The sequence below is a fragment of the Schistocerca americana genome, chromosome 2 (assembly GCF_021461395.2).
Source record: "Schistocerca americana isolate TAMUIC-IGC-003095 chromosome 2, iqSchAmer2.1, whole genome shotgun sequence".
NCBI classification, from domain to species: domain Eukaryota; kingdom Metazoa; phylum Arthropoda; class Insecta; order Orthoptera; family Acrididae; genus Schistocerca; species Schistocerca americana.
Window position 1 is genome coordinate 484,408,001 of NC_060120.1, and position 24,779 is coordinate 484,432,779.

Here is a 24,779-nt window from a genome sequence, read left to right on the forward strand (position 1 = left end):
AGTTGGTAGCCAGAGGGAACTAGTAGACGTTTCCTAGACAGCGCAGCTGCACAACAATAGCGAAGCGCGTTGCCAGACGGCTAGCTGTCAATCGTGTGTGGGCACCGTAACTAGCAATACGTCTTGCTGTCAGTATTAGGCATGCAGTAGCCGGCGACTTCCTAAGCTCTTGGTTCTCGTGTCACGCTCGCACGGACAATACAGTGGCTTGTCACATACACCTGCATTGAATTTCAAATGTCTCTTTGTCGTCCGCAGTCAACCGCAAAGTTTGCAAACTTTACCACTAACATTATATTGTGAAACCCCATTCCATAGACAATCGTTTCGCTTCGTTATAGCATATTATGTAACTGGAACAGAAATTTTCGTACGGTACAGAAGTCATATAGTCTCTAGTTCTCTGAATCTTCTCAGGAAGAGCCGAACGTACGGACACTAGAGAGGAAATATAAACCACAAATAGTTACCCGTACCCTCCCAGCTGACTCCTTGGAAAGTCCTAAAGAATCTCAGCAAAGAAAAGGGTCGGATTGGTACTGCTACAATGCAAGAGTCAATAAGCACATGAATCACAGGCTACTGTGTATCTAATACTTCCAGAAAAACTCCTATCCTAGTTCAGACTGAGAGCAAAGCATCTACATGCAGTTTGTTTTATGTGGTATACGCCAACACTTTCTGTATTTTCGACTACAAATAATACACACCTAGTCGATTCTCAGAGTATTAATATCAATCTACGGAAGTACCGCACATTCTTTAAACAAGCCGAATCAAGCAATAGTCAATAAAAAATAGCGTCCTGAGCTCCCAGGCAGTCATGGGTTATATTTTTACTGCCCACTTTCTCTTCAGAAAATAATGGGTGTATGGTGTATGTTATATGTCCCTGCATCGTGGAATTTTTGTTTTGTGCACGTACGTATCTTAGCTCTTGGTAATTCTGTGTGTCTGATGTGAGAGCGGGAAACCATACTGACGTTTTACTAGACGTGAGTGGGAAACAATACAAAAAATTTAAGTTGGCGTGCTTTCAAGAGTAAAAGCCGTTAATGCGTCGAGGGGATAGTGCGTTAAACTATAAGAGCAGTGCAGTGCTATGCAGTGCGGCATAATGTATGATACATGGAGATAAAGAAAAATATTATTATTAAGAAACTACAATTACAGAAAACATTTCGGCGTGACGTTTCCAGGGCATTTAATAACGGGAGACAACGATTTCGCGTGTATGGCCTCAATACAGTTTCACATTGTTGTTATGACTGCCATGATGAGGATGATCTGAGCCGAACTGTCCTCGGCTGTCCTAGAAAACCGCGAAATGGCACAGAGCTACCGCAGCAGGTTGAGTGGTCGAGAAACTAGCAGCAAACAGCGAACTCTATCTGCGTTAATATAACCGTGTACGCACGCCTATACTCCTTCTTTTAGGGGTGCAAAAAAGGATATGAACAAAGTCTTGGCTGCCTAGACAAGCAACTGACAAGCATGTGTCAAATTAGTCTCACCCAACAGTGATTTCTTGTATCGTATTGACAATTCGTATAACGATATTTCATACCAAGGTCTGCTGGGTGATCAAAATATGAGGAAATACACGGTACAGTAACATTAATATGGCCACTGCCTACGTTCGACGTCATCGTGGAATAACCACTCACAGACGGCAGCTGGCAGCACCAGCGGTGGAGGGTGTGTAACGTGTGCAGGGGTCGGAAAAAAGTGCTGTCGTTATTGTTGTGCGGAAACGGAGCGATTTATCTGACTTCCAAAAGGGCATGAGCATTGGCTTTTGGGACAAGAGCGGACGCATTAACGAAACGACTAGTTTGTAAACTATTCGCCTGCTGCCGTTTTCAAAGTAGATTGTGCAAGGCAAAATGGCGCTGTCCAAAACCAGTGCCGAGATCACTGTGGTGTAATACCGACCGACCACGGATGACAAACGTGAAGGACGATTGTGGAGATGCGTACAGGCGAACAGACGAGCAACAGGCCTCCGAGATGGACCAAGGGGCTGCCAACAGTGTCTGCTCAACGACCGTTGAGAGAACGTTGCTGTGTATCGCCTCCGCAGCAGGCCGTGCCTGGTTCATGCACCCATGCTGACTGGTGTTCATCGACTTCGAAGGCAGGAATTGTCGCGCCAATACCGCAGCTGGACTGAGTGGTGACAGATCGCCTTTCCAGGTGAGTCACTTTTTATGGCCCATCGAGCATATGGCTGTTCGCGTTGTGAGTTAACGAGCATTGCGCTCTCGTTTAAATATATGGGCGAAAAAGTCAGCCTACAGGAATTCTGAAACGAACCCTGTCGTCGAGGACCGTGTGCCACAAAAGGCGCAGATTCACCACGAGATGGAGAAATTCACAGGCGTCTATTGTCTATTGAGGCCTAAGCGCTATAGTGTGCGAGTGAGGCAAATGAGATCCTACGTCTTAGGGAAACCCAATGGAAGGCTTTTGTGGCCAAGGAGACGTAGCAGTGTTAAATATGGCGGACCTAAGATCGGCCATAAAGTCAGACATTTATGAAAACTATTTAATTCTTTAGTAGTGCAAGCCACAGTAATTTTAATCTGCCATCCGCCATAAATTTTCATGGTGATCCAAATGAAACTTGAGTATTTATCATATCTATAATAGTTTAGGATTTACTGTTAAAGAGAAATTGACAAGTTTTGTAACAAAGACCTGAATGCTAACACCTGAAAACTTTGGTCGATCTTAACGATCGACATTTCATATACAAGCGCATCATTAAAATAATAAATGTTGTAAATATCAGCTCTTTGACTTTATTTGTTTAAAATGTATAGTAAATTTAAATTATCAATATTTTCAGTTAAGGATCAGATCATCATTTCCTCCACACAAAACACATTGAACGATGACAGCATGACACCTTATTGAATCATTAGGTAATAGAATATTTGTTGTAAAGTTTAGTGGCTCTGGCTCTGAGCACTATGGGAAACTGCTGTGGTCATAAGTCCCCCTAGAACTTAGAACTACTTAAACCTAACTAACCTAAGGACATCACACACATCCATGCCCGAGGCAGGATTCGAACCTGCGACCGTAGCGGTCGTGCGGTTCCAGACTGTAGCGCCTTTAACCGCTCGGCCATTCCGGCCGGCAAAGTTTAGTGCATAAGAGTTACTTTTGTTCTTTATTTATTTATCAGATAGCACATTAGTGCAAGGCTACTGGCCGTGGCATTCAAAGATAAGAAGGAAATTGTACTGGTTTTATGTAAAAGAATTTAACTTTATTATGTTATGGATATTATTGTTACTTTATTTAGAACGTCAAAATGGTCAAGCTTTGTTTATTTAAATATTTTAAAATGTAAAATGATGTAGAATAAGCTGTATCCAATCAGATGGACGGCTTCAGGAAAGGGAACTGCCCTGGTCAGTTGAGTGACGATGTTCGGCGCGCGGGAAAACGCGGCCGGAGACGGGCAGAGAGGGCAGTTCTGGTCTAGACACCAGAGAGTACAGTTCGGCTGGAGACACCAAAGGGTACAGTTCGGATGCAGACGCGAAAGCGGACGGTCGGGCTTTAGGCAGCTAGGAAGTGAAACGACTTAGAAAATGTCGCGTTGTGTGGTATCACGGGACTTAGTCTCTGAGCGGTGAGCAGCCGCGCGCCTGGTGTGAACTCTTAACTTTTCTCGTAGATTACTTGTATTTCGCGATGAGATTGTGAGAGATCGAACTGTGTCAAATAGATATGCGCTCGAGTCTAACAGTAACTCTAAATACGACCACTTTCGCTGTTAGTTTACTTTCTAAATAAACATTACTCTAACAAAACGACAACGGTGTGGCCTACATCATTTATGGGTCGTTAATTTAGTCCCCGATATTATTATTATATGTTATGTTAAATTTGTATTTCGCAAACTTGCCATCAGCCAGACAATTTAACAAAAGGGTCACAAGTGTCAAATTTAGGACGTGTAATGCGACACATGCGGTTCAACTACTAGACGAGTTTGAGCCAACACGGCCGGCCAGGGTGGCCGTGCGGTTATAGACGCTACAGTCTGGAACCGCGTGACCGCTACGGTCGCAGGTTCGAATCCTGCCTCGGGCATGGATGTTTGTGATGTCCTTAGGTTAGTTAGGTTTAAGTAGTTCTAAGTTCTGGGGGACTGATGACCTAAGATGTTAAGTCCCATAGTGCTCAGAGCCATTTGAACCATTTTTTCTAAGTTCTAGGGGACTGATGACCTTAGACGTTAAGTCCCATAGCACTCAGAGCCATTCGAACTTTTTTTTTTTTTTGAGCCAAGACGTTTCGACGAAAAGGAATCACGTGTGAGCCCGAACATCTTGGGATGTTAGCTCGCAGTGTGTACGGCCCTGCGTTAATCACTGGAGAGGTCCAGGCCGGAAAAGGGAGCGTTATGGCGTGGTGTATGTTTTCATGGCATCCCCTGGGTGATCTCCTCATTCTGGAAGCACCGTGGACCAATACAAGTGTTCATCTGTCCTTGGAGACCATGTCCATCCCTACATGAGGTTTGGATTTGACATGATGGCGTCTACCACGTAGGACAATGCAACGTGTCGTACAGCTCGCAGTGTACGAGTGTGGTTCGAAGGGCACTGGGGTGAGCTTACCATACTTCCCTGACCACCAGACGCCCCAGATTTAAACCCAATCGAGAATTTTTGAGACCAACGAGATAGGGCTGTTCGTGCTGTGGATCATCTACCGAGAAACCTATCGCATCTGACCTCGGCACCGGAGTCAGCATGGCCCCCATCCCTTTGGTACCTTCCAGAACCTCACTGACTCTCTTCCTCCAAGTACGCGCTGCAAAACATGATCTTTCAGGCTTTTGACAGGTGGTCACATTAATGTGATGGTACCGTGTATTTATTGTTATGGTAGGCCACGGATATAATCTGATTCCGTATAGTAGGGTCTTAATAGAAACGTTTACATTTCAGATACATTTGTACTAACAAGGACATTGTTTGATAGTGGAGTCAGTGGCGACTCTTCTGCGGACCAACGTTTGCAAGAATGCGTTTATTTCTGTTATCGTATTCTTTCGCCCGTGTCGGTTTTCGCTATTAATTACGATACATCCCATATGTAGGCAACACACACTGGTCTGCTGCATAGTTAAATGTCCATACCATAGCATAAAAGATTGTTTTGTGATAGTTTTCGCTCCTGCTTCTTTCCATGCTTTCTCAGGTCTTACTGCGAGCGTGTTTCGTTTGTCCTTGTTTCGTATAAAGAACAAACGTCGCAGAAAAGCTGCGCAGAAGGCATGGGGAAGCAGGGACGCGAGAGAAAATCCAATTTCCTACCCTGTGGAGTGGTCAGGGGGCTTCGCCTAGATTATATAAACGCATTAGACATCGTACTGTGGAGAGTGGACGAAGACAGGAGAATTATGTGCCGGACAGGAAGCACGCAAGGTGGGCGAGTAGGGCAGAGTGTTAGGATGCAAATGTGTGCGCGGCCGCTGCCTAGGGCGCGACACGTGGCGTCTGCCGGCGGCGTCGAGGGCTCTCGAGAGCGCACGCGGCCCGGCCCTATCCCTATCCTTAGCTTATCTGGTGGCGGGGGACCAGGGCAGGACGTACGACGCTCAGCGTGTGTGTGTGTGTGTGTGTGTGTGTGTGTGTGTGTGCACGCTGAGGAGTGGCCCTCCAGGGGTAGTCACCCTCCGCCAAGGGCCGCCGCCGGAATGGCTTGCCGGTCCGGACAAAGGGCGAACTTGCGCCCCCCTCCATCGTCCCGCTCGCGTGCACTTGGGGCGGCTGCTTGCCAAACTGGCTTTCTGCGTTACGCAACTGCCGAGCCTGTAGAATACAAGACCCAGTAGCCAAATAACGCGACTCCATCAGCGAAGGTATAACGTGCACGAGATTCGTCGAAACAGGTGCGGTTTGAGAACACAAAATACTTCTTCCTTGACTGTAACGAACGGAATTCTTCATCACCAACGATAAAATTCTGTAATAAGTACAATAATTGAGGATTAAAGGAGACCTTTCACTGAAAATCGGAAGCGTCGAGTCGTCTATAACCACACACGAAAGAAGGAAAACTTGCTATCTTTCGGAGTTATCCTTTGACGAGCTAGAGTACAGAAACACACACACACTCACCCACACATACACAGGCCTATGCCCATACGCTGTGTCGGTTAGATATGGGCATAGGCATGTGTGTGTATGTGTGTGTCTAGCACGTCAAAGAGCTAGCAAGTTTTCCTTATTTTGTGCGTGCCTACAGACGACTCAACGTTTCTGCTTTTCAGTGAAGGGTCGCGTTAAACCCAAAATATTTACATTCTACAAGAATTTTCCTGTTGAAAGATTACAATAGCTGGTATTTTACGGGTGTCACAACATTCCGTCATAGATATTGTTGAATTCTAAAATTGTTAATTGCGGATAACTGTTTCAGGAAGTAAAATCAATCACTATTTTTACCATTGAAAATATTATTTAGTCCATTAGCTAGTTTTCAAGCTTCAGCAGGGTCACGAGATGGAGTGATGCTTATGGCAGAGTACACCGCAAACAACGTGAGATATAATATTGATGGTAACTTTCTTTTAGTTAGAATGTGGTACTAAAACGAGCGCGAATAACTTTGATCAGAATCTTAATACATTTACTTGAAGTAGAAACATTTTTTTTATTTCTTTGGTAGCTAGAAACATTGCACCACATACAGTGAAAAAGATAATAGGAAAAGCTGTACACCAGTGTACCTAATTATCGTCCGAATAGTCCTTTGCATACTTGCATTGCAGCGAGAGTTTTAACGATAAGATTTCGTTAAGTCCGTATATGTTATTAGGATACAAGTTACTCTATGATGCTCATTTCTCAGTAAACATAGCATTTCTTCATAACAAGAATTTCCAGGCGGTTAAGGGATGGAATGAGAGTGTATGCGTATCCTCTTCAAAAGAACCACGGCAATGTGTTCCAACTAACTCACAGGCTGATGACTCTTTAAAACAGCTCGTCTTATTAACTAACTCGTAGCTTTTCCATAATACTTTAGTAGTAAACCCTGCCGCCGCAGGTTAGGGTCCTCACTCGGGCATGGGTGTGTGTGTTGTTCTTAGCATAAGTTAGTTTAAATAGTGTGTAAGTCTACGGACCGATGACCTCAGCAGTTTGGTCCCTTAGGAAGTCACATACATTTGAACATTTTTTTTTAGTAGTAAACCATAAAATATTCCACGCATGACAGTGTAACAATTCTCCTGAGTGATCAATGAAAAGCATTTTTTTATCTGCCCAGACTGCTAAAGGGAAAAGAATTAGAACGAAGGAATGGAAAGGATGTGAAGTACACTCTAAGACAAGGCGCACCACGAAGGAATTATCCGAATGGTATGCATATCGGTATATGTGATGTACATATACAGACGAACAAATGATTAAAATTTCAGAAAAATTGGATGATGTATTCAAGAGAAAGAGCTTCGCAAATTAAGCAAGTCAGTAACAATGACATTGTTTGATACTGAAGTCAGTGGCGACTCTATCGCGCACCAACGTTTATAAGAACGCCTTTGTTTCTGTTACCGTATTCTTTCGCCCCTGTCGGTTTTCGCTATTAATTACGATGCACCCCTTATATAGACAACACATACTGGTCTGCTGCATAGTTAAGTGTCCATACCATAGTATCAAGGATTGTCTCGTAATAGTTTTTCGCCCTTGTTTCTTTCTGTGCGATCTCATGCCTTAAGGTGAGCGCGTTTCATTTGTCTTTGTTTCGTATGAAGAAAAAATTTCGCAGAAAAACTGGTCCATATGTGGCCATAATGCAAGTAGTGACTCAGCTTGGCATTGACTGATAGTTGTTAGATGTTCTCCTGAGGGAAACCGTACCGAATTCTGTCCAATCGGCGAGCTGGATCCTAAAAATCCCGAGCTGGTTGGAGGGCCCTGCCCATAACGCTCCAAACTTTCTCAACTGGGGAGAGATCCGGCGACCGTGCTGGCCAAAGCAGGGTACGGCAAGCACGAATTCAATTAGTAGAATCTCTCGCTGTGTGCGGGCGGACATTATCTAGCTGTAATGTAAGCCCAGGATGGCTTACCCCGAAGGGCAACAAAACGGAGTGTAGAATACCTTCGAAGCACCGCTGTGCTGTAAGGGTACCGCGGATGAAAGCAAATCGATCCTGCTACGAAATTAAATGGCACCCCAGACAATCACTCCTGCTTGTAGGGCCGTAAGGCGGGCGAGAGTCAGATTGGTAGCTCAGTGCTGTCCAGGGCGTCTCCAGACGCGTCTTCGCTGGTCATGAGGACTCCGTTCGAAGCGGGACTCATCACTGAAGGCCATTTTGCTCCATTCACTAATACTCCAGGCCGTCATTCCTGTTTGCTGTAGACCGCGCGATTTTCCTTTGTGCCAGATAATTAGACTCCAACAGGCGTTATCCACCAACAACGTCCACTGTGATGGTCAGTAATTCCAGTCAGAAAACACAGCACAAATTGCATGAGGCAAAGGCTGAGGTTCTTCAAAGTTATGAGCGTGCGACTTTCAGTAATGATAAGACACTGGAGTCGCATCCTAGAGGTACAGCTACACTTTCAGACATCCGGATTTAGATTTCAGTAGTTCCCAAAGATCTCTCAAGTTAAATGCTGATACAGTTCCTTTGGAAAATAAAGGGCTGGTTTCTCCCCCGCCCATCCCTAACCCCAGCGTGCCCTCCGTCTCTAATGGCCTAGTCGTCCTCCCTTTCTTGAAAGGTAAGTTGTTTCTGCAGAGCCAATGTACTCCCATCTACCGAATCTTATATCTACATCTACACTCTGCAAAGTACCTTGCGGAATGTGGTGAAGGGTACTTTATATACCAATGTCCTATCCTCCTTTTCCTGTTCGTCACGAATGGTCCGCCGGAACAACAATTGCTGGTAAGCCTCCGAGTATGTCTAATCTCTATAATCCTATCTTCATAATCGTTTCGCGAGAGATTCGTAGGGGTGGGTGGGGGGGGCAGCAATATATTGCTTCTCTCGTCTAGGAACGATACTCTCGGAACTTTAACACCAAACCACACCGTGATGCAGAGCACCTCTCTTGTAGCGTCTGTCACTGGAGCTGCAAAGCATCTCCGTAACAATTTCATGCCTTCTAAATGAACTTGTAACGTAACGTGCTGCTCTTCTATGTGTCTTCTCTATTTCACTGTCAGTCCTACCTGGTACGGATCTTAGACTGACGTGCAGTTTTGAAGTAATGAATTCGTAGAAAGTAAAACTGTCCTTGATTCCAAATATCTCTATTTAATTCAGTTAGAGGTTTCGATCATTACGATCACCATGAGATCGATCTGTCTCTGTCTGGTGATGCTTGTGATGTTCGAAACCAGTAAATGAATTAATGAAAGAAATTTGCGATCAGAGACGCTCTTAGTTTCTATGAATCTGTAAACATTGGATGAGTTCAATCCTCACGGTAATCACGTCACCCCATATCATTCTATTAACGGTCGTTCGATGGTTTTGTAAGCTACCGCCTTCTGAGAGGACTACATTTCCTAAAGATTCTTCTAATGAATCTCAGACTGGCACATGCCTTAACTGTTATTAATTTTATGTGCTCGTTACACTTTAAATCGCTACGTATGCATACTCCTTAATATTTAATGGATCTGGGTAGTTCCAGTGTTTGCTCTGCGATCGTCTAATCATACAGCAGTGAGTTTATCTGCTTCTTTATGAGCCATACGTTACATTTATTTTTGTTTGTCACTTATACACTGCATACTGCCCAATTTTCCAAAAATGAGGGAAGTACTACAAAACTTTGGAATATGAACATGTGAGTGATTCGTACCGGTTGGTTCTAACTGAAGTGCAGCAACTCACAAAGGTCCAATTTGTGCTGTAATTATCGTACGACAGCAGTAAATAGTATATATTCTAATGAGTTAATGCGGAATTGACTTACGCTGAAAGAAATTAGTTCCAATTTTGGCCGCCAGGTACAGATCTGGCGCTATGAAAATAAGAAAGACGTATAGAAATGTTCGATATGTAATGGAACAGGAACGTGACGTAGACGGAAAATGTCAAACAGTTGAGAAAGGCATAATGCTGATGTTATTATTAACCACTCCCTACACAATCTGTATGAGCAACGGAGACGTCGACGAGATGCTGTACAGCGCCAAATTTGCACCTGGTGGCCAAAATTGGAATTGACTTTTTCCAGCCTAAATCGCTTCTGCATGAATGCATTAGAATAGCCTCCGAGTTTCTCTGCCGTACTATAATTACAGCCCACACTAGACCCATGCGACTAGCTGTACTTTTTTTAAAACCAGCCGGCACTGTTCTAATCGTATTAATGATGTTCGTACCTAACCTCAAGTTACAGTCACTCCCGCCATGGCTGTTAAATCACAAACTGAGCTAGTGTTCACTCCCTAATGGCCACGACGTCGACGATGCCTAAATTTAACTTGCCCCTCTTCATATGACAAGGGTTGCGTAGCAGAGTAGATTTTCCTTTAGCTTTCGCCGTCTCCCTCAACAACGACCCTCCGAAATGAAATGCAGACAGCGTCCGGATGGGGTGCTGGAGACGCCTGTGTACCTTCCCAGCGTTGCCCGTGCTCGTCCCTCCCGGCGGCTGCCGCCGATTGCTTAGCGCTCGCGGCCGGCGCGGCTAAACTGTTATTCCAGGCCGGGCCCTGCCGGCTGGCGCGTAATTAAAATACTTCTCAGTTTTGATTAGCTCCGTGCTGGACTCGGTAGAGACGCTGCGGGCCTCGGATTTAGGGGCGAGGGAGGCTGCGCACGTCTGCCATCATCCCCCGCAGCGATGCGCCGACGTCCACTTAACGACGCAGGGGCGAGAGCAGGTGGTGGTGGCGGAAGGGTTGGCAGACGAAGAAGGGGAGAGAGGCGAGATATTACGGCAGCTGAAAGTAATTGTGTAGCCAGACTCAGCTGTCTTAGGCGTCGTCGATTATGGTACTGGACTGCAACTCCAAGTAACTTCTGAGGCAGTTAGTGACGAGGGTAAAAACTTTGGCAGCTGCGTCAGCTGTGTATGACATTGGATTGCGTCTCCAAAATTAGTCACAGGCTGGGTGACAACCGTAAAACCATTGACTACCGTTTCACTAATTTAACAAATATAATGCTTTCAACATGGCAACGGCCTTGCCGCAGTGGATACATCGGTTACCGTGAGATCACCGAAGTTAAGCGCTGTCGGGCGTGGTCGGCACTTGGATGGGTGACCATCCAGGACGCCATGCGCTGTTGCCATTTTTCGGGGTGCACTCAGCCTCGTGATGCCAATTGAGGAGCTATTCGATCGATTAGTAGCGGCTTCGGTCAAGACTACAATCATAACGACCGGGAGAGCGGTGTGCTGACCCCACGCACCTCCTATCCGCATCCTGGTTAGACACTGGACTCGCATTCGGGAGGACGACGGTTCAATCCCGCCTCCGGCCATCCTGGTTTAGGTTTTCCGTGATTTCCCTAAATCGCTCCAGGCAAATGCCGAGATGGTTCCTTTCAAATGGCACGGCCGACTTTCTTCCCTAATCCGATGAGACCGATGACCTCGCTGTCTGGTCTCCTTCCCCAAAAACAACCAACAACAACAACAACCTATCCGCATCCTCCACTGAGGATGACACGGCGGTCGGATCGTCCCGGTAGGCCACTCGTGGCCTGAAGACTCATTGGTTTCGTTTTATGCTGTGCGTTACACGCACATCGACTCAGCGATAATACGAAACAACAGCTTACAACACTGGCCAGCCATCTAGTCCAACTACCCTCCACTGATGTGAGCAGCTGTATTTACGACGTAAGAAGAGCGGAACAGAGAAAGAATACAACTTCGTTTGTCATTTAATTTGTGAACAAAATGATACAATATACGGCAAAACTCGGGTAATAGGCTTCTTAGGGGGCCAGACGGAAAACATTACATGCTTTCCTTCTTAGCTAACATAGTATTGTAATTAAAAATAAGAGTAATGAGAATGTCTAGCTTAAACACAGGGTAATTTTTCTGCGTGAGCAGTGCCTGATGTGAAAGCGTATTGCAGGGTTGAACCCAGTGAAGGTAAGTCAGTCATCTGATAATCACTAACCTACTTCCATATTCGAGTCAGAGGTATACATTTCAGCGCTGGAACTGTCATCTGCTACGTTGATAAGCAGGCGATCAATAACAGAATCGACGAAGTGACCAAAAGACCACATTTTTTTCCCTCTTCTCTTATGCTGTGCTGATCTGCACCCCGCCAGCGTTCGGCAGTGACGCGTGACACAGCTTCGTGCATTAATTCCAGTACCTCTGGCAGTTTAAATGCTTGTTCATTCTCGCGAAAAATCTCTTAACCCCGCACCAAATCAATTGTCCGCAGCTCGTGGTTGTGCGGTAGCGTTCTCGCTTCCCACGCCCGGGTTCCCGGGTTCGATTCCCGGCGGGGTCAGGTATTTTCTCTGCCTCATGATGACTGGGTGTTGTGTGATGTCCTTAGGTTAGTTAGGTTTAAGTAGTTCTAAGTTCTAGGGGACTGATGACCATAGATGTTAAGTCCCATAGTGCTCAGAGCCATTTGAACCAAATTAATTCTATTGTGTTCGGATTGCAGTGGTTCGGTAGCAACTGTAAATACGCAGCACTTGAACGGTGTGCTTTATGCAGTGAAAATTATTGTTTTCGGACCTTCTATGATGCTTACCAATATGCTTCGTGCTAGATCATTTCTGTGGTACAACAATAGACATAATCCAAATATCTTTTTTTTCATTTTTGTTCCAAAAATTTAATTTGTAATTTATTCTTAATTTAAATAATGTTTATTAACAATTTTTATAAAATATCGATAATTGGGAAAAATAACGGTTGTAGTTTCCCCTTGCTTTCAGCCGTTTTCTGTACCAGCACAGCAAGGCCGTTTTGGTTAGTGTTACAAGGCCAGATCCGTCAATCATCCAGACTGTTGCCCCTGCAACTACTGAAAAGGCTGCTGCCCCTCTTCGGGAACCACACGTTTGTCTGGCCTCTCAACAGATACCCGTCCGTTGTGGTTGCACCTACGGTACGGCTATCCGTATCGCTGAGGCACGCAAGCCTCCCCATCAACGGCAAGGTTCATGGTTCGGGTAGATCACATAACTATGAGGAGGTACTGAATAGAATTGGGGAGAAGAGGAGTTTGTGGCACAACTTGACAAGAAGGAGGGACCGGTTGGTAGGACAAGTTCTGAGGCATCAAGGGATTACCAATTTAGCATTTGAGGGCAGCGTGGAGGGTAAAAATTGTAGAGGGAGACCAAGAGACGAATACACTAAGCATATTCAGAAGGATGTAGGTTGCAGTAAGTACTGGGAGATGAAGAAGCTTGCACGGGATAGAGTAGCATGGAGAGCTGCATCAAACCAGTCTCAGGACTGAAGACCACAACAACATCTATAATTAAGAACTTATATTTGTGATGAAAACTGAAATTTTGTGTGCGGTATGTATATATTTAAGATAAGCAGGTATTCGAAGTGAACGAAAAAAAATCTAAATGGAAAAGAACACAGGGAGATTGGAACCCTCTATTCACAGAACAGGCGATTAGTGTTCTCCAACGATAATATCAGTGTTTATAACTTTACTAAACACAGCAGTTCGAGAAACTTCCAAGCCGATTTTCTCTGCAAACTTATGAATAACATTAATAACAACCAGTTTCTCGCCATTTCAACGTTGTTCCTCGCTCTCGTTTCTCTACGGAGCAGGAGGCAGCATCAGCCATTTTTCCCCGTATCTACCTAACAGCACGACAATAAAAGTACGAAGTGTTTACAGACTGCGACTGTACGCAATTTTTGAAACAAAAACTTCATAGCTGAAGTATAATTAAAAAGAACTTTCAGGTTATTAATACATTAGAATATGTTAAAGTTTCATTTACAGCAAGAGAATAATAAGGTATCTAATGGATACCCACCTCGAGGACCGTAACAACACGAGTGAACTTGTGCTATGGCTGTTGATCAATCATCACGTTTGTATTTGTTTACATTAGGTTTATTCTTATAATGAACGGAGTATAGCAACACGTAAGTAATACGACCTTCCATCTACCAAATAGCGCGAACCTACGCAGCAGAATGATGCCTTCGAATCCGGCTCGGCCACATATACGTTCCACTCAGCAGATGGTCAGTCCTCACTGGAGGAGCCTCTTGGAAACATACCGACAGTCTCGTTGTTTTCGGAGTAATGGTGGTGGTCCTCCTGGAAACTCTCATCCTGTAGATAATAGGTGGAAGGTGATTCACAATCATATCATGAACAGTCTGAAATATCACTGATGGGTCGTTTACTAAGGTGACATCCAATGATTAATCCACTTTTGAAAATAATGGCTCTGAGCACTATGGGACTTAACTTCTGAGGTCATCCGTCCCCTAGAACTTAGAACTACTTAAACCTAACCAACCTAAGGACATCACACATATCCATGCCAGAGGCAGGATTCAAACCTGCGACTGCGGCCGTAGCGGTCGTACGGTTCCAGACTGTAGCACCTAGAACCGCTCGGCCATCCCGGCCGGCGGAAGGCGATCGATGGTGACAGTAATTCCAATATATTTCAGCCGTTGTCATCAGTAATGAAGTAATGTTTTTCTTATTCATTCAAATGCTGCTAGTTTATTGTTTTATTTCTTCTCATAGCTGAGGAATCTTCAGTTGATTTTGGTGTCCCTATCTTCCATATATTTCCACTGGTTCCTCATGCTACACCGAACTCCAAAAAGAGTTTCGTGCACTTGATCATTCGAAAATATGTGTGTTTGCCTCTAACTATACAATGGAGGTTCTCTACAGGTCGGAAACAACAAATGAAAGGCGCAGAGTTCAATAGCAAACTATTCTCCATTAAAAATTCCTTTAGGTTTCAAAATGGCGAAGGAAGCCGCGGAGTGAGCCTGACGCGAGAGGTACGGCACACATTCAGCCAATCCCACGAGATTTGTAGCTGCAGCAAACACGTGTCGTTTCCAAACCATCACCGTCGTCATCTTGGAACACTTCTCACTTGTACAAGACTTCGGCTTCAAGTAACTCGTTGTCCTATTGCATCGTTCGTTGCGCATTTTATATAAATTTCTTATGTTTACAAGATTTCATGTGTGTTGGATGAAGTAAGTTCGTCGAATGTTATGAGTTAATGCTCAACGTTTGGGGACTGAGGTGTGAGATCAGTGGAGATTAAGAGTTTGCGTGTTACGTATCTGCTTCGAGAAATAAAAAGGTCATCGAAAGAATTGCTGAAGCTTTGAATATAGACTTAAACAATATTGCAAATATTGGAGGAGACGTACAAAAAGAAGAGGAGGATGGAATATCATCGATAACTGAGCGGGAAAAATTCTGTATGGATAATCAGAGCAGCAAAATAGATTCCCTTGCTGAGAGTGTAGATGTGTTGATGACTATTATCGCATACAGAAACAGCTGTCATTCAACAAATTATTGATCACCTTAAGGAAGCATTTGTTTGTCAAGGAAGTTGCACATCGTTGTTTATAGTTTTGCACAACACTGCTTCTAACTTATGGAGAGAGAAGATGCAACTGCGTGCCTGATCTCAAAATGTAACAGCGACCTGTTTCGCGTTATCAAACCAACGGCCAACCGCGTATCTCTTAACACGAAGTGGGGGGAGTTTTATGCGTCACATATTTGTCTCCAATTATCTCATGTTAAATGTCTCTTACGGAGTTCCGGTTTGGAGAAGATGAAAATATGATTCCTTAAGATTTTATTCATGTAATATGTACGACTAACTTCAATAACAAAAAAGTTTCACACTTGTCGAAGATTAGCTAACATCATCAGGAATTGGGTTTTCGTTAATTTTCTGTAAATCATCTTACAGATTTGCTGTCGTACATAAGACCATAAAACTAAAATCAAAACGTAGTGCAGCTCTTCTAGAAGACAATGATGTCAGCTCCATCTTCGTGCATTCAGTAGTTCAGATGTTGGATCGAGATGAATGAAATGTACGACTACGGGTGTTTTCCGTGATAGCATGTGCTTATTTTGCTCCGCGCCTCCACATCCGCCTGTCGAAGTATCAGCGCTAAGGAAATTTTAACAGAATATAGTATACATTGTACGAGTTGCTACGCAAAGTTTTAGAAAATATCCACGTAAAAATCAGAAAACTTATGTCACATCTTAATTTTCAGCGGCACCTTTAAAGTACTACCATCGTGCTTGTATGCAACATTTCCTGCGATTTTCTCATTGTTGAAATTTGTGCTGAAATCTGCTGGCTGAATCACGTTTAAGATAGTTGCGATTCTGACTGAATCTCTGCTATGGGTTCCAAACTCAACCCTTTCAACTTCAGTTTAATTTTTCAGAAGATGAAGAAACCACAAGGGGCTACATCAAACACGTAGGGTGGGTGGGGGACAGTTATCATTTCGTTTTTCGTCGATAATTCCCTCACATTGAGCGAGCTGGGTGGGGAGGTCCATTGTCATGATGTAGCAGCCAGTCTTTGCTCTTCCATCTGTCATCATTCTGAATGTCCCAGAACGGCTATGCCGTCTGAAGATTCAAATGAAGATCGTGAAGCGAGATACGCTGCGGCTCGAGATCATCAGGCTTTAAATCGCTCTTTGGAAACTCTGCAAGAATTAGCTCGGATATTCTACGTTGAGGGAGGAAATGTAGACTATATCTCTATTAACAGAATTATGTAGCAAGATGACTTTCCCATTTATCCAGTCGAATTTTTAACAGTTTTAGCACAACTGGCCTTCCACACACAAGATTAATTTGAGAAACGGCGCCCCGATTATTCTGTTGCGAAATTTAAGCCCACAGAAATTGTGTGATGGAACGAGGGTTAAAGTTACTTCTCTCCAATGTAACATCATAGAAGTGGAAATTTTTAACGGGAAGTGGAGGAGGCAAGTGAGTTTTTATACCGATAAACGCGCTTACTTTTCTATTTCACTTTAGACATGTACAATTCCGGTTGAGCTTATGTTATGCCGTGATCATAAACGAGACACAAGGCCAGACGCTGCGTGTCGCGGCCGCGTTCCTTTGTACCAGTTGCTTCTCACACGGCCATCTCTACCTGTCTCTCTTTCCTGTTTCTGAAGCAAATAAGCTGTTAGTTCATGTCTCCAATCACGCTACTTCGAACGCTGTATACAAAGACTGTATGCAAAGTCTCGAGCACAGCTATAAATAAATAGTCCAACCATGTCGCATTTCTCAGGTAGTAATGAATTATGTCACGAAGCGCCTAGTTCTAGTTACTATTGTAAGTGACTGATCTAACGTGTTATTGATGAACGTAGTAACTAGGACTATGTAATAATTACGGAAACATAACACCATAATGTGATGCAGTAACGTAATAAAGACATTCTTGAGAATAGAAATTACTTCAGAAACGTTTTGTGTGCAAGGTATTTTGAATAAATAAAAATCAAGAGTAGCGTAAATTTAAAAAAAAAAAATTAAAAGCGATACCACTGCTTTTAAGTCGCAAGTTTCCAAAAACCTTTTTATAATAAAAAAATTGACAACAGATTACGAAAATGCATACAGGGTGATTCCGAAGACCAGCGCTAAAATGTCGGTGATCGTTCCGGAATATTTTCTGAGTATTTCGATATGAGGGATCTGTGTTCTCCGATGGCTCGTTACAGAGTAGTGTTGTAATCATGAATTATTCGGCTTGTTTTTGTGAAATTGCCTTCGAAAAGTGATATAGCCTGTAATATGCAATCACTAAAAAGTACAACACATGTAAAGACGCAAAAGTGCTGTCATATGGTTTGCCATCGCTTTAGCAACACATGAAATAATTAATAAAATGTTCCGGGCTGTTACGCCGTGGTCAAATGCATTTCACCTCAAAACCCAATGTTTCGTCCCCATCTGCGGAAGACATTTTCGAGGGGGATCGCAGCTTCTTTGAATGTTCGATTCACATCCTGGCTCCCTGCCAAATAAATCGGACATCTGGAGAAGCTACGATCACCTTTGAAAATGCCTTCCGCAGATGGGGACGAAACGTTCGGTTTTAGGGTGAAATCTATTAGACCATGGCAAAATAGCCAGGAACATATTGTTAACCGTGACACCTTTAGCCGTGGAAGTTTACATTTTAACATTTTAAAACGCATGAAATGTATTCGCAGTTGCGAATACGGACAACCATCAGCTGTTTAATGGAACGATGAAAGTGAAAATTTGTGCCGGTCCGGGACTCGAAACCGGATTTCCTGCTTTATGCGAGAGGTCGCCTTAACCGCTTTGGCTATCCGTGCATGACTCTCAGCCAAACCCAAACTTCCATACGTCGTCACTGCGTCACAATCTGGAAATATTATGTAATTCCCATATTCCCATTCAAAGGGGGTGGGGGAATTAATTTAAAGTCGCTGCTTGGTATCGGCGCATAAATACGATATTGCAGCACTTCTTAACAACACAGACACTGAAATATCTCTGTGGAACAGTTAAGCATCGTGTAGTTGAGCCGTTCTTCCACTACATTCAATGAATAGTGATAAGAAATAGAGATAAGAAATCGAACTAAACGCAGTTACTCGGTAAAGTGGCAACGGGAGACCACTGGTGTCTTTTACCAAAATAATCCCTGAAAAACCTCCGATATTTTGTCTGTGGAATTCAGGTTCACCCAGTATACATTTTGACTTTCATGTTCATTACGTATTAGAACTCAGTAGCGCCGCTATTGAAATTAAAAACGCCTGCTTGCGTAGCTCACGCTCTTTATTTACTTAACGTATCTTCCACGCAACACGTTTCTAAAGTGGTTTCTATTCTCAAAAGCGTGTTTATTACGTTACAAACGCAATACATGAGGCGGGAAACACTCTCTAATATGCAAATGTGATGATGATGATTATGATGCGGAACACAAAATTATCTTCTAATTGTCAGCTGGAAGGGGATACATCGCAATAACAGTTCGCTTCCTGGCAAAATAACTATATTGATCGTAACAAAGTATGATACACAAAGTAAACAAATAATTAACGAATGATACATCTTTAATGGGACAGGGACTTCTTATAAAAGACAATGAGAATATGGCACCTGCGAAAGAAAATCGGACTTGTTTGCATGTTTTATGGTAGATGGACCTGCCTAACTCTGTGACTGCGGTAGACTAGCAATTAGCAGTTCAGTAGTGACGTGTCCAAGATAAGAGTTTAGAGGCTACGCTATCCTATTGTTCAGTTACGGTGGAATAGGAAGTCCAGTCAGTGGTAGGGCTACCGGCGAAGTACACCGTATCACTTATTCTAAATGTAATAGCGTTCTGTTTACGGTTGATATAATTCTTACCAGGTCTATGTGTGCTCCTTCAGCACACTGATAATAAACACTATAATTTGATGTAGAGGAAATGTTGGTTTCTGCATTTTCACGCCTTGCTAAGAGATTCCATTGCTGGTATAGACTGTAGTAAATAGTAAAAACAGCCAAAGACTGGAACAATATAAAAGTTGAAAAACGGTGATCGTAGTGGAAATATTTGGGACCCAGCGTGCAGCGAGATGCGTGACAGTGCAGTAATGGAGGCATGCCTTGCCCACTTCAATCAAAATGTAAAAGAAGGTCCCCAGCATGTGTATTCTCTACCAAGCCGACGACTGCAAAGGCAATAGAGCGACTGAACGTTCTGGCCGCTGCTGCAGGGAGCACACTGCAAGGAAGTGGCTGAGCTATCTCTTGGGAGAGCTGTTCGCCTTCCTGCGCGTCGGGGAGTCCGTCTCTGCCTCCGCCTCTGGGGTCCGTCTCGGTCACACTTGGGCGCTCAGCCAACTTCTCGTCTCCAATTAGCCGGACCGGAGCGAAGCGATACGGTGGTCGGACTCAAGGGCCCCTGTCCAGATAGGCCTGCCCGCAAGACGGCGCTTGGGGCAGATTACCGGTCCGCAGCTTGCGGCTGGCCGGCTGCGCGCAGGACTTCCTTGTCGGCTGTCTTACCGCATCACGGCACATTAAAGCAACCGCCGTCTACTCCACGTGACCACCATCAGGATTTGCACCACGGAGCTTCCAATACCGTATACTGGCGATCTGGGGTGCTCCTTGGTGACGCAAGCGGCCGTTTATGGCCTTAAATCGATGACTCACAACACTCACGTTTGCTGTGTTGCATATGTCGCTAAAGACCACGCTCAAGACAATATGGAAAGAATAAATAAACGAGTAAGCAAATTGCACAGTCCAGTCACATTAACGTCACTACCGCGTATGTTCGACGCCAACATGCAAGAACTACTCACGGTCAGTAGATAGCGACACTGGCATCGGTGAGTCGGAGGGGGGAGGGGAAGGGGGGAGAAGCGGAAAACAGTGAAGTCGTTCTCGTAACGAGGAAACAGAGCGATTTATCTGATATCTAAAAGGACGTGATCCTTGACTTTCAGGTCAAGTGCGGAAACATTTCTGTAATGGCTAAGTTTGTAAACTGATCGCGTGCCGCCATGGTTAAACTATACTGTGCTTGGCAAAATGACGCTATCTATCCAAGACTGGTGCCGAGGCAACTGTGGAGCACCACGGACCATAGATAACAGGGTTGTACGATGGCTGCACAGATGTGTACGGGCGAATAGATGTGCAACTGGCCGCCCAGATGAACCAAGGGGCTACCAACAGCAAATCCTCAGCGATCGTTACTGCGTTTGTGTCTCCTCAGCAGGCGCCTGGTTCATGCAGCCATGCTGACTGCTGTTCACCGGTATTAAAGGCTGGAATTTGTACACCAATACCATAACTATACGTCCAAAGCGACGACAGATGGCCGTTTCAGATTAATCACGTTTTATGCTCCATCAGAGAAATGGCCATTGGCGTTTACGGCTCTGCTATAATCGTTGGAAGGGTCCAGGCTGGAAGCGGGAGCGTTTGGTCTGGGAAACGCTTTCGTGGCAGTCTCAGACTGGGAAGACTAAAACAGAAACTGGCAAGACTAAATTCGGAACACTTTAAATTCCCCTTGTCAGTTACACGGAAGTGCCATTGTACTCTCTTCGAGTCGACACTTAGCTTCGCCGCCAGCACATGGGCTCACATGTTGAGTCTATCAACAAACTGGACCCTCGTCAGCCGAAGACAAAGGAGCGGCTTACTTAGGTTATCGGCACCACCTCAGTGGAATCACTCTGTGTGGTGCACAGAATCTACCCAACAGACATTACAGTAAGATACAGAGCGTCTATGTACTGGCTTAAGGTGGGAAGGCACTATCAGGTTCGAAAGATCGCTGGAGTACCAATTGACACGAAACGCCAATTAAAACACTGGAGTATGGATACCTGGCAAGACGAGTGGGGCATACGTGGTAAGGGACCACGCGGAGTGGCCGCGCTTTTAGAGGCGCCGTGTCACGGACTGCGCAGCCACTTCCACCGGAGGTTCGAGTCCTCCCTCGGGCATGGGTGTGTGTGTTATTCTTAGCGTAAGTTATTTTAAGTTAGCTTAAATAGTGTGTATGTCTAGGGACCGATGACCTTAGCAGTTTGGTCCCTTAGAAATTCAAACACACACACATACGTGATAAGGGCCGCAGGCAACACCAGTTCTTTCCCGGTGTAAGGAAGAGACTAAAACTCAAACATATCCATCCCATCCACAGAACACGTCGTCTTTTCCTGCGGACAACATACCAACATCAGACACACATTACACTTAAACCTCAACAGTATTCAAGACACCATACGCGGAATGCTCAGAGACGAAGACCAATGGACCATGTCAAACACTTTCTCTGACGATTTATTGGAAGCGACCTATAGAGAGTATGTCCGAGCCAGACAACCTGCCTACATGCAAAGACAGGAAAGAATTTGCATGTTGGAAAGCAGCACTGATTCCGACATGGAATCAGATGATGACACTGATCCCGATATGACCACAAATGAAGATGAAGAAATACCCTAATCAACACAATAGCCTAAAAAAGGTAAAGTTTAGTTATTAGGAAATCTAGAGTAGATGTTAGATTTAGATGACGAGCTGTGATTGTCAGTCGGTGGCTTGATGGACAAGTCCAAGATACTCACAGTCATACACACTTGGTGGAGGGACATTCTTCCATTATCATCTTTCCTATCTTCTGTTTTTATTCTTCCTAAAAATAGGTTATGGTTTATAATTAGATTTTCCAAAATTTTGTTAATTTCCTAAGTTTTTACTAGCTTTTACCTATCCATCTTAAATATAAGAATCTTTATCTTAGAAAATTTTATCCGAATTGATAATATGTCTTGAAGTTTTAATATGTCATAACCTCTTGCTTATAAGTTTATAATTATTTAAAGATGTAATATCATTAATCCTTTTAAAAGTAAGAAATGACGAAGAAGTATCATATTCTGCACATGTACAATATCGTATTGTGAAAGCACGACCTGCCTTAGCAGTAAGGTGGGAGATCATTTGCAAATGGCAGCAAATAAATAAATAAATAAATAATAGTCCCTGGTTGATCTCGTAATTGTGGAAGATACTCTGAATCAACACAAGTATGAATCTATCCTTTGGACCATGTCCACCCCTACATGCAGTTCTTTTTTTTTTTTTTTTATTACGATGGCATCTACCTACAGAACAACGCAACATGTCACACAGCTCGCAGCGTACGTGTGTGGTTCGAAGAGCACTAGGACGAGTTTACCGTACTCCGCTAGCTACCAAACTGCCCGGATTTAAAAGCAGTTGATGATCTGTTGGACCACTTCGATAAGGCTGTTCGCGCCATGCTGGCCGGAGCGGCCGAGCGGTTCTAGGCGCTGCAGTGTGGAACCGCGCGACCGCTACGGTGGCAGGTTCGAATCCTGCCTCGGGCGTGGATGTGTGTGATGTCCTTAGGTTAGTTAGGTTTAAGTAGGTCTAAGTTCTAGGGAACTGATGACCTCAGCAGTAAAGTCCCATAGTGCTCAGAGCCATTCGAACCAAGACTCAACAAATTCGTTTTACCTAGCAAATAATATAAATAGAAGTTGGTGAAAGAAGCAGAACAATGTCGTTAAATTTTTAGTATGCGAAACTAGATCAGGAAATCCATATATCCCAGACAAGTAAATTCAGTGTTGGTTTGTATTCGTAAAGATAAGATTGCGGCGCTTAGTTCCGTCACTGACGTAAATTCCAAAAATATGTTACCGACGTAAAATAAAAAATCTTTCCTAGGAAACACATCAGATGTAATTAAAATCCATCTGACGAAGCAGAGCAACGTTGTTAAGTTGTTAATACCCAAGGCAGAATCAGTAAGTCCGTATATCCTAGTGACGCAAACGTCTCGGTATACATCTGTCACTGAGGTAAAAAAGAATCGTAAAGCACTATCTATTGTTCTTTGATGAACTACATCATGATGATCGTATCGCTGACGTAAATATCCAAACTACTCAGCTAAGCAGACGATTTTAAATAAATCTTTATGTTACCATATCTTTTTCTCCGTTCTCCGGCGTTGATGAAATAAGACCTGTACATTGCCGCAAGCTATGCTCAAGTTACCTGTCAAGTAATCGTGAAAATTCGTCTAGTCAAGTTACCTGTCAAATCCTCATGAAAATTCTTATAGCATTTTTAGCGATTAACGAGTTCAAACAGACAAAGAGACAGACTCGACAAGCTTTACAGTTTTATTATTAGTATAGACATAGGTAGATTTCCGCAACTAGTTCTGACCGTCTTACGCTCACCTTCGGGTGAAATGAAAGTAAACTTACTTTCTGATTCTTTCAGGATCGAACAGGGCGCTGGTTCTTGAAGCGCTATAGGTGTTATTAGTACTAAAATCCCGTTAATAGCTTTCAGTCGCAGAGATACTATGCTCTACGTCAACGTAATTAGTCAGTGTACCATACTATAATAAAGTGTAATGAATCTGTATTTGTTTTTAGTCCTCGATTTTATCATCTACGCCAAAAATCTTCAATTTTTTTCTGACTGTATCATTTCTAATCCAATCTAATCTCTCACACTCTTAAACGCCTATCTTTTACCCGGATTTGTTCTTATATACTGAAGAGCCAAAGAAACTGGCAAAGCTGCCTAATATCGTGCAGAGCCCCCGCAAGCACGCAGAAGTGCCGCAACGTGACGTGGCATGGTCTCGATTAATGTCTGAAGTAGTGTTGGAGGGAACTGACAATGAATCCTGCAGAACTGTCCATAAATCCGTAAGATTACGAGGAGGTGGGGATCTCTCCTCAATAGCACGTTGCAGGGCATCCCATATATGCTCAATAATACGAGTGTTCGTGTCTGGGGTGTTTGGTGTTTAAACTCAGAAGAGTGTCCCTGGATCCACTCTGCATCAATTCTGGGCGTGTGGGGTGTCGAATTGCCTGCTGCAATTGCCCAAGTCCATCGGAATGCACAATGGACGTAAATACATGCAGGTGATCAATAGGGCGCTGACGTACGTGCCTCCTGTCAGAGGCGTAGACGTATCAGGGGTCCCAAATCACTCCAGCTGCATAGGCCCTACACCATTACAGAGCCTCCAGCAGCTTGAACAGTTCCCTGCTAAAATTCAGGGTCAGTGGATTCCTGAGGTCGTCTCCGTATCCGTACTCCGTACACGTCCATCAGCTCGATACGATTTGGAAGTAGACTCTTTCGATCAGGCAACATGTTTCCAGTCACCAGGAGTTCAACGCTGGTATTGACAGGCCCAG

The 24,779-nt window shown here is 44.0% G+C and overlaps 1 protein-coding gene and 1 pseudogene across 1 annotated transcript in view; both read left to right on the forward strand.

Annotated features, from left to right (window-relative positions):
• The window catches only part of LOC124594114 (Holliday junction resolvase MOC1, chloroplastic), a 1,166,819-nt gene that overhangs the window by 327,136 nt on the left and 814,904 nt on the right, over window positions 1–24,779 (forward strand). The gene's annotated exons all lie outside the window — the stretch shown is intronic.
• LOC124596953 lies at window positions 11,191–11,308 on the forward strand (annotated as a pseudogene).